Source organism: Ornithorhynchus anatinus, chromosome 7, assembly GCF_004115215.2.
Source record: "Ornithorhynchus anatinus isolate Pmale09 chromosome 7, mOrnAna1.pri.v4, whole genome shotgun sequence".
In the NCBI taxonomy this organism is placed as follows: Eukaryota; Metazoa; Chordata; class Mammalia; order Monotremata; family Ornithorhynchidae; genus Ornithorhynchus; species Ornithorhynchus anatinus.
Genome location: NC_041734.1, coordinates 26,329,318 through 26,342,330, shown reverse-complemented (window position 1 = coordinate 26,342,330; position 13,013 = coordinate 26,329,318). Strand labels below are relative to the sequence as shown.

Below are 13,013 nucleotides of genomic sequence, written 5' to 3'. Positions count from 1 at the left end.
CAGAGAAAGCCAATATAAAGTGGCTGTCCACCTGTCAAGCACTGGGATCCAGTTTCTGGCTGGGGAATTGAGCAGGGCATATCCCTCCTGCCCCCAGTCCCCCAGCTTTTATTTAGTATTTACAGACAAGGAGAGGTGGGAGGCAGCAAAGGGAAAGCAGAAAACAACACAAGGAGGGAGAGAAATCCACAGGAATACAGGAATTTTTAGAAAACATGTCAGCAGACAGGCTTTCACAAAGGTGAAGGAGTCTACAGAAGTCAGATGTTCTTTAGGCAAATACCCTCCAAGGGTGTCCCCATGGCCCAGGTGGGGCAGGATGACAGGAGTCCCCAGTGGATATCTTCTGAATTTCCTACAAGTCCAAACCCAAGGGGCAACCCAGATCAGAGGAAGTAATAGAAGGGGGCCAGGCAGAGCTCAGAGAAATTGGGCAGGGAGCTGGAAGTATGAAATTCACATAGACAATTTAGGAAACAGTATGACCTAATAGAGCATGGTCCTGGGAGGCAGGACTTGGGTTCTAATTCCAGCACCACCACTTGTCATTTCACTTCTCTGTACCTGTTACCTCATCTGTAAAATAGGGTTTACAGTCTTAATCCCCATGTGGGGCATGGACCGTATCCAAGCTGATTACCTTGTATCTACCCCACTGCTTAGATCAGTGCCTGACCCAGTAAGCAATTAAATACATTTTTTTAATTAAAAAAGGGTCAGAAAAAAATCATTTATTGAGAACTTACTGAGTGCAGAGCACTTGGGAGAGTTCAATATAACAAATTTGATGGACATATCTGTTACCTGCCCACAAGGAATTTACAGTTAAGAGGTCTTCAAATAGGTCAAAAAAGAGAAACAGAGGAAAGAGCAGGCTGCATAGGGCTTGTGTTTTAACCTTTGTTTTTTCCATTGTTGGGAATAGGGGAAAACTGACCTCAACCTGGAGGGTGGAATATCTGTGGGAGTGCACAAATATTGTGAAAAAATAAACGGCTGGCAATCCTCACCCTGCTGCCTCAGTGGTCAGTGCAGGGACCATTGGTTCCTCTTTGGGATATCCCATAGAGGATTAGTCAAGAGCCTGAAAATTGGAACTCACCCAACACAAAGCCTGTCCTTAAAAGTCAGGTGAGAAATAAATCTACAAACCTGTAAGTTTAAATTTCTAGACCCGGGAAAAATACTCTTACCTCTATTTGCAACAGGGAAGGAGAATCATGAGATGCAATTTCATAGAGAGATTTTTCAGTCCCTCCCTAAAAGGCAATGTTAACTGACAAGAAACTATGGTCCAGATGAGTAGGGAGAATTGTATTGGTTAAGCACTTGCTACATGTCAAGCACTATACTAAGCCCTGGGAAAGATGCAAAATAATCAGGTTTGACATAGAATAGTCAACCGTCGTGGCAGGGGCATTATTAGTTGCAGGGTTGGGCCCAAAGAATGGATATTGGTGAATCAGTCATCCAGGCTGGCATTGGAGTTTGGGGTGATCAGGGGGTTACCATGAACCAGGGCTGCCAGCTTGTGGGGAGATGGTGATTCCACACGAGGGGCTGCACTCACAAGGAGTTTGGTAAATTCAAGTTGAGGTAAGAAACAACCAGGGCAACACTCAGCAGCACAAGCAATAACCTGTAAAAATTCAAGCCAAAGAAACTTGGCTCTGCCAAAGAGATCCAGAAGTCTGAGAGCATTCCGAGATCACCTTGAGCCAACCGCTGTCCCGTACGGCATCCTAGGGCAAGTGAAAGTTTACCCTCCGTCACGATCCTTCTGAATTGCCCATTCCTGGAAAATTGAATCTAACCCAGAAATGATCAAAGGGGAGATGTGTAGAACTAGGGAAAGACTTGGAGGAGATCCCGAAAAATGGAAATGGGATCACTCAACTGTGGGAAGAGAAGGTCCAGAGCTGGTACCTAGTTGACAAGGATAATGAAAATTCTAATAATCATGATATTTATAAAGGATTTTTGATGCATCATACACCATTCTTAGTGCTGGGGCACAGGATAATCAGGTCTAGCCAATAACTATTATAACAAAGGGAAGCAAGTTTAAGTTGCACATTGGGAATTTGGGTTAGATAAAAAGTCTGTGGGAAATTCTGAGATGGGAAATGTTGGAATGGTTGATGAGGAAGGTCTGGATGCTCCTGGAAAATAGGATGGGGATCACTGTCAGATGTGACTGTAGAGAGATGGTGAGTTGAGTGACCTGTAGGTATTCCCACTCAAGGGGCTGAGTGACCTCTGTGATCACTTCTGGGCCTAAGAACCTTTGATCTTAAAAAGGAACAAAGCATAGGATTCCATAGTCTCTGATGTAATTGAACAATGGCTGAAAGCCAAAGTAACCCTACCTAGGTATCACTGCAAATGATTGAAGCACTACTGATTCATTTCCTTGGCCTGGCTGTGAGGAAAGGTTTCTCAAGTGGAGAGCAGTCTGAAAGTTATACAGACTGGGGAAATTCCTTAGAAGCTAGCTAACTTTCCTAGCTTCTGATACTCTAATGGCTCTTTCACCAGTCAGTTCTAGCCATCTGCATCTTATTGTCTCTCTTCTGACTTTACCCAGAGGGGTCCTGGAACAGAGAGGAGTCAGTGCAATCAAGAAATTGAGTTATATGATGTCTTCAAAAATAGCATGGTCAGACAGTGATGATAAAAAAATATTGAAAAAACAAACACTGAGGCTCAAAGAATTGTAATATCCAGCTAGAGGTGGTCATTGTCTCCTCCTCCCAGGATCAGAAAAATTTGAAGAGGCTTGAAAAGGTATTGGGATATTTAATAATAATATTGGTATTTGTTAAGCGCTTACTCTGTGCCGAGCCCTGTTCTAAGTGCTGGGGTAGAGACAGGGGAATGAGGTTGTCCCACGTGAGGCTCACAGTCTTCATCCCCATTTTACAGATGAGGAAACTGAGGCACAGAGAAGTGAAGTGACTTGCCCACAGTCACACAGCTGACAAGGGACGATCTGGGGGAGCGGATGGGACACAAAAAAAATCCAAGTCGACCTTCCAATGCACTCAGTAAGAAAGATAACCCATTTGCCATAGTTTCTAAGCTGAAGTGCAAGTTCCTTGAGAGCTGAGATTATGCCTAATTACTCTAGTGTGCTCTCCCAAACTCTTGTCCAGTGTTCTGCACACAGTAAGCACTCAGTGAATGCCTCAGAGTGAAGTGGGTATTTTGCCCCAAAATTTACCCCCCTAAAAGAGAGGTCACATAGTTCTCAGCACTGATACCCCATATAGGAGGTTGAGTGACTAATCAGTCCACAGAAATGCTTTTCTAAGAATGAATTCTAAAACGACATCAGTTTTTCAGTAAGGACCATCAACTCAGCAATTCCTTCTGCCCATCCAGCCTGCAGGACAGAACAAACAGCTCTGCTTGACTTGTTGTTCAATTTCTGCAGAGAGCAAACACGCAAATAATTATGCAAGGCTCTTACTGCACCCACTGACCATGAGGCTGGGCTGTCTGACGGCAATCCATGGGTCACGTGCGAGTGGGGGAGAGCAGACCCTCCCCTAATTAAACAGATTTAAGATCTGCACGGCAGCATATGGGGCAATACCCTTTGAAGGTGCCGACTTTGTGAGGTCAAAGGGTGGAAGGTTGCTCTTGAATGACACGGTGGAAAATTCTGAGCCCACCAGCCGCTCACCCTGACTACTCCATTCGAATTATGCCAAAGCTCCCTTGGCTTGACTTTCAGGAGAAAGCCATCCCACCCAATCTACTCCCAGGAGAATCCAACCCAATGAGGGCTATTTCTTAGGGCCCGACTTCCTGCCCATTTGACTGCTTTCCCCAGGGTAGAGGTCCACTGCCCTGCCTTTTGGACTTGCTTTCAGCATTATCTCTGGCCGCTGTTAAAGTTAATTATTGGGATTCATCCTCAGTGGGGACAGACCTCACAGTGCGGCCGGATTTCTGAGCTGAGCTAGAACAGAGTCCTACAAAAGTAGAGATTATGAGAGTGGGTCAGATAGAGAACTGGTGTGGCAGAATGGAAAGAAAATGGGCCTGGAGTCAGACAACCTGGGTTCTAATCCTGTCTCCACCATTTGTCCTGTGTGACCTTAGGCAAGTCACTTCACTGAGCCTCAGTTACCTCATCTGTAAAATGGGGATTAAGACTGGGAGCCCTATGTGGGACAGAGACTGTCCTCCAACCTGATTATTTTGTAATTACCCCAGTGCTTACTTCAGTACCAGGAACATAGTAAGCACCTAATGAATATCAATCAACATATTTACTGAGCACTTACTGTGTGCAGAGCACTGTATCAAGTGCTTAGGCAAATATAAAACAACAAAACAGACACCATTAAAAAGTACTGCAAGAACAAATTTCATTTCAACTACAGTTTTCAGACGCTAATGGGTTCAGAGGAAACCTGATGTTTCAGAGAAGGGAAGAAGCCAACATCTTTTCTATTAATACCAGTCTCTGAACCTGAGAGCCATGAGTAGAACATCCCCAAAGGATTTCCAGGGCTAACACACCCATGTGTACTGGGGAATTGACACTGGATCTGTTTGTGTTCCTTGCACTGTCCATTCAGGTCACCTTGAGCTTGTGGGAGGAAAAAGAAACTTGGTTGGCTGGTTGAATTTATAGGGAGGGACTTGTCTGTTGTCTGTTAAACCCGCAAAGAGTCTCTTGACTCCTTTCTACCTTTACAAAGAAGAGATTGATGGGAGAAGCCTCAAAAGCTATGGAAAATTTTCAGAAAACTGGGTTTAGGCAGCCAAATGAGAATGTAATTTGAGAAATGGTATGGTAGTTAATCTCTATGTGCCAAGCATTGTTCTAAGTACTAGGATAGATACAAACTAATCAGGTTGGACACAGTCCCTGTCCCACATGAGGCAGTCTTAATCCCTAATTTACTACAAATGAGGTAACTCAGGCAAAGAGAATTTAAGTGACTTGCCCAAGATCACACAGAAGATAAACAGTGGAGCTGGGATTAGAACCAACATCCTCTGACTCCCATGCCTGTGCTCTTGCCACTAGGCCTCATCAGAAGAGAAAAGGATTTTAAATGTAAGAAGAAAATAATCAGTAGTCACTCAATGGTATTTACTGAGCACATGGTGTGCAGAAAATTATACTAAGCAATTGGAAAGGTACAATGGAATACACAGATGTGATCCCTGCTCACAGTGAGGCTATGGGCTAGACCAAATTAAGGGGCAGTGCAGCTTCAGAGGCCTGATGCAAGATGGATGACACCCTCTCCATTGAATGATTCTGAGTTTATGAAATTTCCGTGCTGCTCATAATACAAATTATGGAATTTGCCAAGCACTTACTGTGCACCAGAAACCATAGTAAGAACAAGGATAAATACAAGACAATTAGGTCTGACACAGTCTGTTGCCTGTGGGAGTCTCAGTCTAGATAAAGTCTTCAAGGGAACTCAGACAAAAAAAATTACCCCTTGCCATGTCACTCCCTCTCTCAAATATCTTACTGATCATTGTTTTCTTTGATTCCTTGGATATTCCTCACCTTCCCCTGAAGCTTAGTTCTCATTTGATTTTTTTAGTGGAATGTGACATTCAGTGACCCAGCTTGTTGCAATGCCAATGTCCTCAAATGCCCTGTGGGATACTTCAAAGGATGATTCAGGTTCCCCTGGGAGAAAAGGATCTCAGCATGTGACACCAAGTTGAGCAGGTTGGTAGGAGTGCCACATTCTGCACAGAATCTATTTGGGTTTCCCTAATGGATAGAGCATGGCCTGGGAGGCAGGAGCACCTGGCTTTTAATCCTGCTCTTCCACTTATCTGCTCTGTAACCGTGGGCAAGTCACTTCAATGGGCCTCAGTTACCTCATCTGTAAAATTGGGATTAAGACTGAGCCCCATATGGAACAGGGATTGCGCTTGACATAGTAAGCGCTTAACAAATACCATCATTATTAAACACACAAAAGGGGAATCCATGCCTGTGCGTGGGCTCTGAGTAAGCTCCCTGAAGGCAGGGATGATGTCTACTTATTCTTTTGAACTCCTGAGTGCTTAAATCAGGGCTTGGCACATAGTAAGTGCTCAATAAATACCACTGATTGATAAATTGAGGTGAAAGGCTTATCAAGGTGCTCCTGATAGGTAAGGTTGCCAGTTTCCAGGGGGGCCAGCCCCCCAAGAGAGATACAATGAAGATCCAGGGGTACCTCAAGACAGTACAGAGGACACCTGCTGGAGCCAGAGATGGATAAGAACCCCACCAGGTTGTATAACCTAATCTGTGGCTTCAGAGTGACCTCAACTAGCACAGTAGTAAGATTAAAAAAAAAAGTAATTATGGTATTTAAGCACTTACTATGTGCCAATCACTGTTCTAAGCACTGGGGCAGATACAAGGCAATGTCCCATGTGGAGATCACAGTGTTAATCCCCATTTTACAGATGAGGTAACTGAGGCACAGAGGAGTCAAGGGCCTTGCCCATGGTCACACAGCATGCAAGTGGCACAGTCAGGATTAGAACCAACATCCTCTATCTCCCAAGTCTGTGCTCTTTCCACAAAGTTGTGCTGCAAGATAATTAGTTTTATATTGCAAGAGACTCATTTGAATGGTCATGCCAAGTGATTGTAACATGCAAGGGCACACTAAGCCTACATAGTGGATTGTGTAGGCACAGAAAGAAGTAGCTAATATCGCTCTGCCCTCTGGGTAGCCTTCAATCAAGCCACAGGTGATAAAAATGTGAGCCTAAAAGGAAGGACGAGAGGCTTTCCTAGAGGATCTTTCTTAGGTGTCCTGCTGGGGGGACAAGGGTCTTTCTGGAAGCCCAAAGCAATAAATTCAGCTCTAGTCACATAAGGGGTGTCTCTTGCTGTCAGAGACTTAGACCAGAACCCGGCCAATGCCCAAATACAATGGTATCTTTTGCAGATGGGGAATGGGGGAGGGGTCACTTGGGGTCTGGGCTGACACGAGTTACTCCTTTATGTCGTACCATATCGAGAGAGAAGATGGATATAAGAGCCAGGGGTTTTAGGGTTTATGGGAGCCCAAAGAAGTAGTTCACTGGTAGCCTGAGTCCAATTCTCCCAGAAGTTAAGATCACCTCCCCTTTGAAAGGAGCAGTGACTTTCAGTCCATTAGGGTGCAGTGCATTGTTTAGTAGCATTACGGTAACATGGAGGCAACAATTATTATGCTATTTGTTAAGCACTACTCTAAAATCTGGGATAGATTCAAATTAGGTCAAGTATTGAACCCCCATTTTATACTTGAGAAAACTAAGGCAAGAGAAGTTAAGTGACTTGCCCAAAAGTCATACAGTAAGCAAATGGTGGAATCAGGATTAGATCCCAGGGCCATGCTTTATCCTCTAGGCCACTCCACTTCCCAAATCAGTGAGCTAACCATAAAAGACCCCAAAGCAGCCTAGTTTAGCCAGTAATTGTCAAAGTTCTTTAGAAAACACAATTCAACCATGAATGATTTCCTCATGCAAATCAAGTGACAGTCATTTCTGATAACCTTGGAGTAGCAGAGGAGAGGAAATCTCTCCTGGGCTGTGCTAGTGCTCAGGCTATGCAAGTGTCTCATTGGACCACCCACACCACAGAGACAGTGGTGTGTTCTAGTGGGGAGCATGGCCATACTGCAAGCTGCCATGAAAATGAAACTGAACTATGACCCCAGGACCCAGATATTCCTCAAGGCCACAGCTTCAGTGAATTCAGAGAAACTGCAGCAGTTAAGGGGTGAGAGTGCCTAGGCTCTTCATCGCTGCCTGCCAGAGGAGCCCCCAAAAACAGAACCAAAAGAGCCACTAGCTCATTCCAGGCAGAAAGGCCAACCCCCAGAAAGCAGGAGTTTCCAGCTGAGAGGTGCTCAGACTAATAATAATAATAATGGTATTTGTTCAGCACTTACTATGTACCAGGCACTCCACCAAGCACTGGGATAGATTCAAGCAAAATCAGGCTGGACACAATCCCTGTCCCATGTGGGTCTCACAGTCTCAATCCCCATTTTAGAGATGAGGTAACTGAGGCCCAGAGAAGTTAAGTGACTTGCCCAAGGTCCCACACAGACAAGTGGCCGATCCTGGATTAGAACCCATGACCTTCTGACTCTCAGGCCTGTGCTCTATCCACTATGCCATGCCACAATAAGACACATCAACTCCAAGCTCTCTACGGAAGTCCCCTTTTTCCTCTGCTCCAATTCCCCATTGCCCCAACTCGCTTCTTTTGCTCTATCCCTCACTCCCCACCTCACAGTACTTGTGTAAATATGTACATATTTGTAACTATAATTCTATTTATTGATGTGTATATACCTATAATTCTCTTTATTTATAATGATGCTGCTGATGCCTTTTTACTTGTTTTGATGACTGTCTCACCCCTTCTAGACTGTGAGCCTGCTGTGGGCAGTGATTGCTTAGTGGAAAGAGCCCAGGTTTGGGAGTCAGAGGATGTGGGTTCTAATCCTGACTCTGCCACTTGTCTGCTGTGTGACCTTGGGCAGTCTCAACTTCTCTGGGCCTCAGTTACCTCATCAGTAAAATGGGGATTAAGAGTGTGAGCCCCATGGGGGACAACTTGATTACTTTGTATCTACCCCACTGCTTAGAACAGTGATTAGCACATAGGAAGCACTTAAATACCATCATTTGTTGCTGAATTGTACTTCCCAAGTGCTTAGCACAGTGCTCTGCAAACAGTAAGTGCTCAGTGAATACAATTGAATGAATGACTGGTTCAGATCCTATGCTTACAACATAATTCTCTGGGCCATGGGTCTTGGCTTCATTCTAAGCCTCATCTACTGCTGAGTTCCAATTTTCCTTCTACAGAACCAGAGCCCTGGAAAAACTGTGTACAATCCCAGGTTCCCAGCTCCAGGGCGTGTCTGTGGCATCCTCCAAATTCAAAAGGGGTAGTCAGCTGTGCCCACATCGCACACCAGATACCCCTCCCAGCACCCAGGGAGGGAGAAGGGCAACAAAGCTCCCTCCTGCCCCATTTCCTTAGGCAAGTGGTTGTGAAGCACGAGGTCGAGGCTCAACACAGTGCTTGGTATAAACGCTTAAATTCCAGTCATCATCATCATCAAGATTTCTCAAAAGGCCACAAAGTGACTTCGAGAGTACAGACATTTTAGAACTCAGCTGACGTGCCATCAGCATGGTACTGCAGGCGTGATCAGGAGCACTGTCAGAGGGGACCAGGAGCTGGGGGAGAAAGTTGAGTTAGCTCCTCTCAACCTTCCTCTTGGGTAAATGGCCCAGCAGGCAAACACTATCTAGCTGGGTGGGTAAGGGTGCATCGGAAACATCAAAGGGAAGGCAGGCCTGCTGCAAGAAAACAGGGGCGGGACTGGGTGTGAGGAAATACTGACTACCAAGAAAGTGCTTCATTTTAAACGTTACCCAAACTCAGAAGAACTAAAAAAGATCCCTTTCCCCACAAAAGTATTCCCCTCATCCCATCCCTTCCTCATGCAGTCATTTCTGTTGGGATTTTCCTAAGCATCTGTAGACTACCTCTGACCAGAAGCAGTGTTCCAGGCAGTCACTCTAGGACCTCATTCAAACCTGTCCATGCTTCAGGTCCTCCCTGTAAAGCAGAAATAATGGACACATTTAAAAAAGGGTATTTTTAAGCACTTACTATTTGCCAGGCACTGTACTAAGTGCTGGGGGTAGATACAAGCAAGTCAGGTTGGACACAGTCTCTGGCTCAAAGTCTTCATCCTCATTTTACAGATGAGGCACCTGAGGCACAGAGAAGTTAAGTGACTCATCCAAGGTTACACAGCGGGCAAATGGCAGAGCCAAGATTAGTCAGTCAGGCCTGTACCTTGTCCATTAGGCCTCACCCCTTCTTTCTGTGTCCTGCTTTTCTTCCCTGCTGAACTGTAAGATCCTTAAGAGTATGGTTTATATCTTCTTCCTCTGTTGCACTCTCCCAAACATGTAGGACAGTGCTCTGCTCATAGCAAATGCTCAAGAAATACCTCTGAATGATGACTTGTGCACAGAAAGGCACAAAGGGGAGGGAAGATATTGAATCTTCCAGGACATCGAGAGCACCAGAGCCCAAAGAGGTACCTCCGAGATCCCAAGACCTCAGGTCCTCTCTTATGCACTTCACCTCCCATCAGGAACAGACTTGGGGCCCTGGGAGATCTGGTTCGACCTACATTGGCGAGTGGTTAGAGGAAAGGGAAGAAGGGGCCCTCTTATAGGTCTGAATTTAGCTACCAAATAATTTCAGTGATATTAAGCACTTCCAGTCCCAAACTGAATTAATCAGATAGTTCATCCACAACTTTCTGGGGCAGGAAAGTTGGGGGGCCTCTTCAGCTGAACTCCAGAAACAGTCTCCTGGCCACCCAACCTTAATTCCTCAGGAAAGACACTGCAATGTTCTGCTACCTCACCTCTATCGCATCAGTGTTTCTAGGGAAGAATTTTGAGTTTACTACACCCTGACTCTTTAGACTGTAAGTTCTTTGTGAGCTGGGATTGTGTCTGAAGTCTGTTGCATTGTTCAATTCCAAGAGTTTATTACAATGCTCTGTAAAACAGTAAGCACCCAATTAATACCACTGGTTGATAGACTAATTGACTGACCCTCCAGAGATTGTTTCCAGCCCCAGTGGAAGACTGTTTAAAGCCAGAGTAGCCCTTTACCCAAGAGAGGTTCGCTTTCCTCAACCACATTTGGATCTTTTTAAAACAGCCCATTGAGAACAAATAATTATAATTTACATTTTAGGATTAGTTACATGCTTATCAACCTCAGCACTTAATAAACAAGTCAGACACAAAAGCTCACAGCTAAGGGCAGGGTGGGGGGAGAATGGGTATTGAATCCCCATTTTATAGATAAGGAAGCTGAGGAACAGAGAAGTAAAATGACTGGTCCAATATCATACAGCAGACCATAGCAAAGCTAGGGTTAGAACTCAGATCCCCTGACTCAGAGACCTGGGTTCTTTGCACAGGCCATGCTGCTCCCCCATATTTAGACCACTAAGCCTCCCAGCAGCCCCAAATTTACTTCACACTACAGAAAGGAGTTGTGGGATTTTCTCCAGAAAGACCTCCCCAATCCACTTTTTATCTTCCTTCTGAACCCACTCAAGCTCCCCAGACACTGTAAAATGCATTTCTACAGATGTTATTGGTTGAGAATAATATCTTAAGTAGAAAGTCAGTTGGGAATCAGAAAGTCATAGGCACTAAACCCAGCTCCTCCACCGGTCTTCTGAGTGATCAAGTCACTACACTGTGCCTCAGTTACCTCTGTAAAATAGGGATTGAGATGGGGACCCCCACAGAGAACAGGGATTGGGTCCAACCCGATTTTCATGTATTTAGTCCAGCACTTAGTACAGTGCCCAGCACATAGTAAAGCACTTAACAAATACCATGAAAAAGTACTACTAAGTGGTCACAGGGATAAGAGTACAGATACATAACAACTGTGCAAGTTGGTAAAAACACAATAAACTCTTAATATGACTTCATAGATCTTTGATATTTCTCACAGGCCCTGATCACAGTAAAATAATCCCCCAACCTTTCCCACACCAAAGATATGATGATCAAAGAATATATAAAAAAAGAAAAGGTTCATACCAAAACAGGAAAGCTACAGAGTACTATCAGGAACACTAAAATTTCTCAAGCACTTGTCATCTGTATCCAAAGAATTACTCAGCTCACCGCCGTGCCTTCTTCTCCAAATCTTGTATACCAGCAGTTAAGAAAAGATGAGCCTCGTCAAAGTGAAAGTTAAGAAAACTTTGACTGTTAAAGATTCTACCCCACCCGACTGGAAGCAGGATTTCCATGACCAGTCCCAGGATAACAGGACTCTTTTTCAAGGAGATCCTACTCTTTTTCTTCCACTTGACTACCCCAAGCTAGGTCTGGGAAAATACACAACTACCTTGATACTGGATTCGGTGTTCCTTTCAGACTTGAGATAAGATGTGGTTCCTTATCTCCAACAGAAGAAAAGAAAGAGATTCAAAGTCCAGGAGACTGTCGCATTCTAATAACTACAGGCCTCACTCCATCAGCTGACTTAGAAGGAAGATGGGGGTGGGGGTGTTAATAGGAGGTGAGGGGCCATCTAAAATGGTTTCTGTGATTGGATCTTTGCTGGCATTAGTCAACAGGCTCCCACGTGATCCTTACATCCCAAGAAACCAGCTGATTCTCATTCAGTTTAATTCAATGTGTTCTTGAAATCCATCCCCTCCCCCTACACCTTGGAAGCTAGCTAATCACCTTATATCTAAAGCAGAATTAAACCACTTTGCAATAGTTTAATAATTAGGAGGATCTCATATGAGTGAAAGGTGAACTGATTTTTACACCAGCGGCTAATGTGAGATGCACGAGAGTCCCTGGAAAAAATTCAGTGTTACTGGGACTCTTGAAAAGAATCCTCTGACATGAGAAGAAATCAATCAGTTGTATTTATTGCCTACCTTGTGTCCAGAGCACTGTACTAAGCACTTGGGAGAGTACATTACAACAGAGGTGGAAGGCACATTCCCTGCCTACACTGAACTTACAGTCTAGAGATGAGTTTACAGTCTAGAGAAACCATGCAATTACAATGCTCAGCCTAGAAGAGGGAAGGAAACCATAATCAACTACTTCTCTTCCCCCTGATTCTCCTCCCAACAGGATCCCCTGAGGAATGAAGTTATAAGCTATATATACATAGAACTACTCAATGGTCATAGGGATAAAAGTGTAGATATGTAACATATATATGTAGATATAGCTTATATTTTCATTCCTCAGGGGTCCTGTTGGGAGGAGCATCATGGGGAAGAGAAATAGTTGAACTATATAAATATATATTGAAATATATAAACATATGTTTAAATTAAATATAAATGTAATATATATGAAAATAAGTGTGGTAGTTGTTCAGTGCTTACTATGTGCCAAGCACTAAGTGTTGAAGTTGGTATGAGATA

General features: G+C 44.3%; 1 protein-coding gene across 1 annotated transcript in view; it reads right to left on the bottom strand.

Moving 5' to 3' along the window:
- The window catches only part of CPS1 (carbamoyl-phosphate synthase 1), a 178,035-nt gene extending 165,951 nt beyond the window's left edge, over window positions 1-12,084 (bottom strand). The window contains exon 1 of the mRNA XM_029068816.2: window positions 11,966-12,084. The gene's annotated coding sequence lies outside the window, so the exon portion shown is untranslated. The remainder of the gene's footprint in view (window positions 1-11,965) is intronic.
- Window positions 12,085-13,013: the final 929 nt, after the last annotated feature.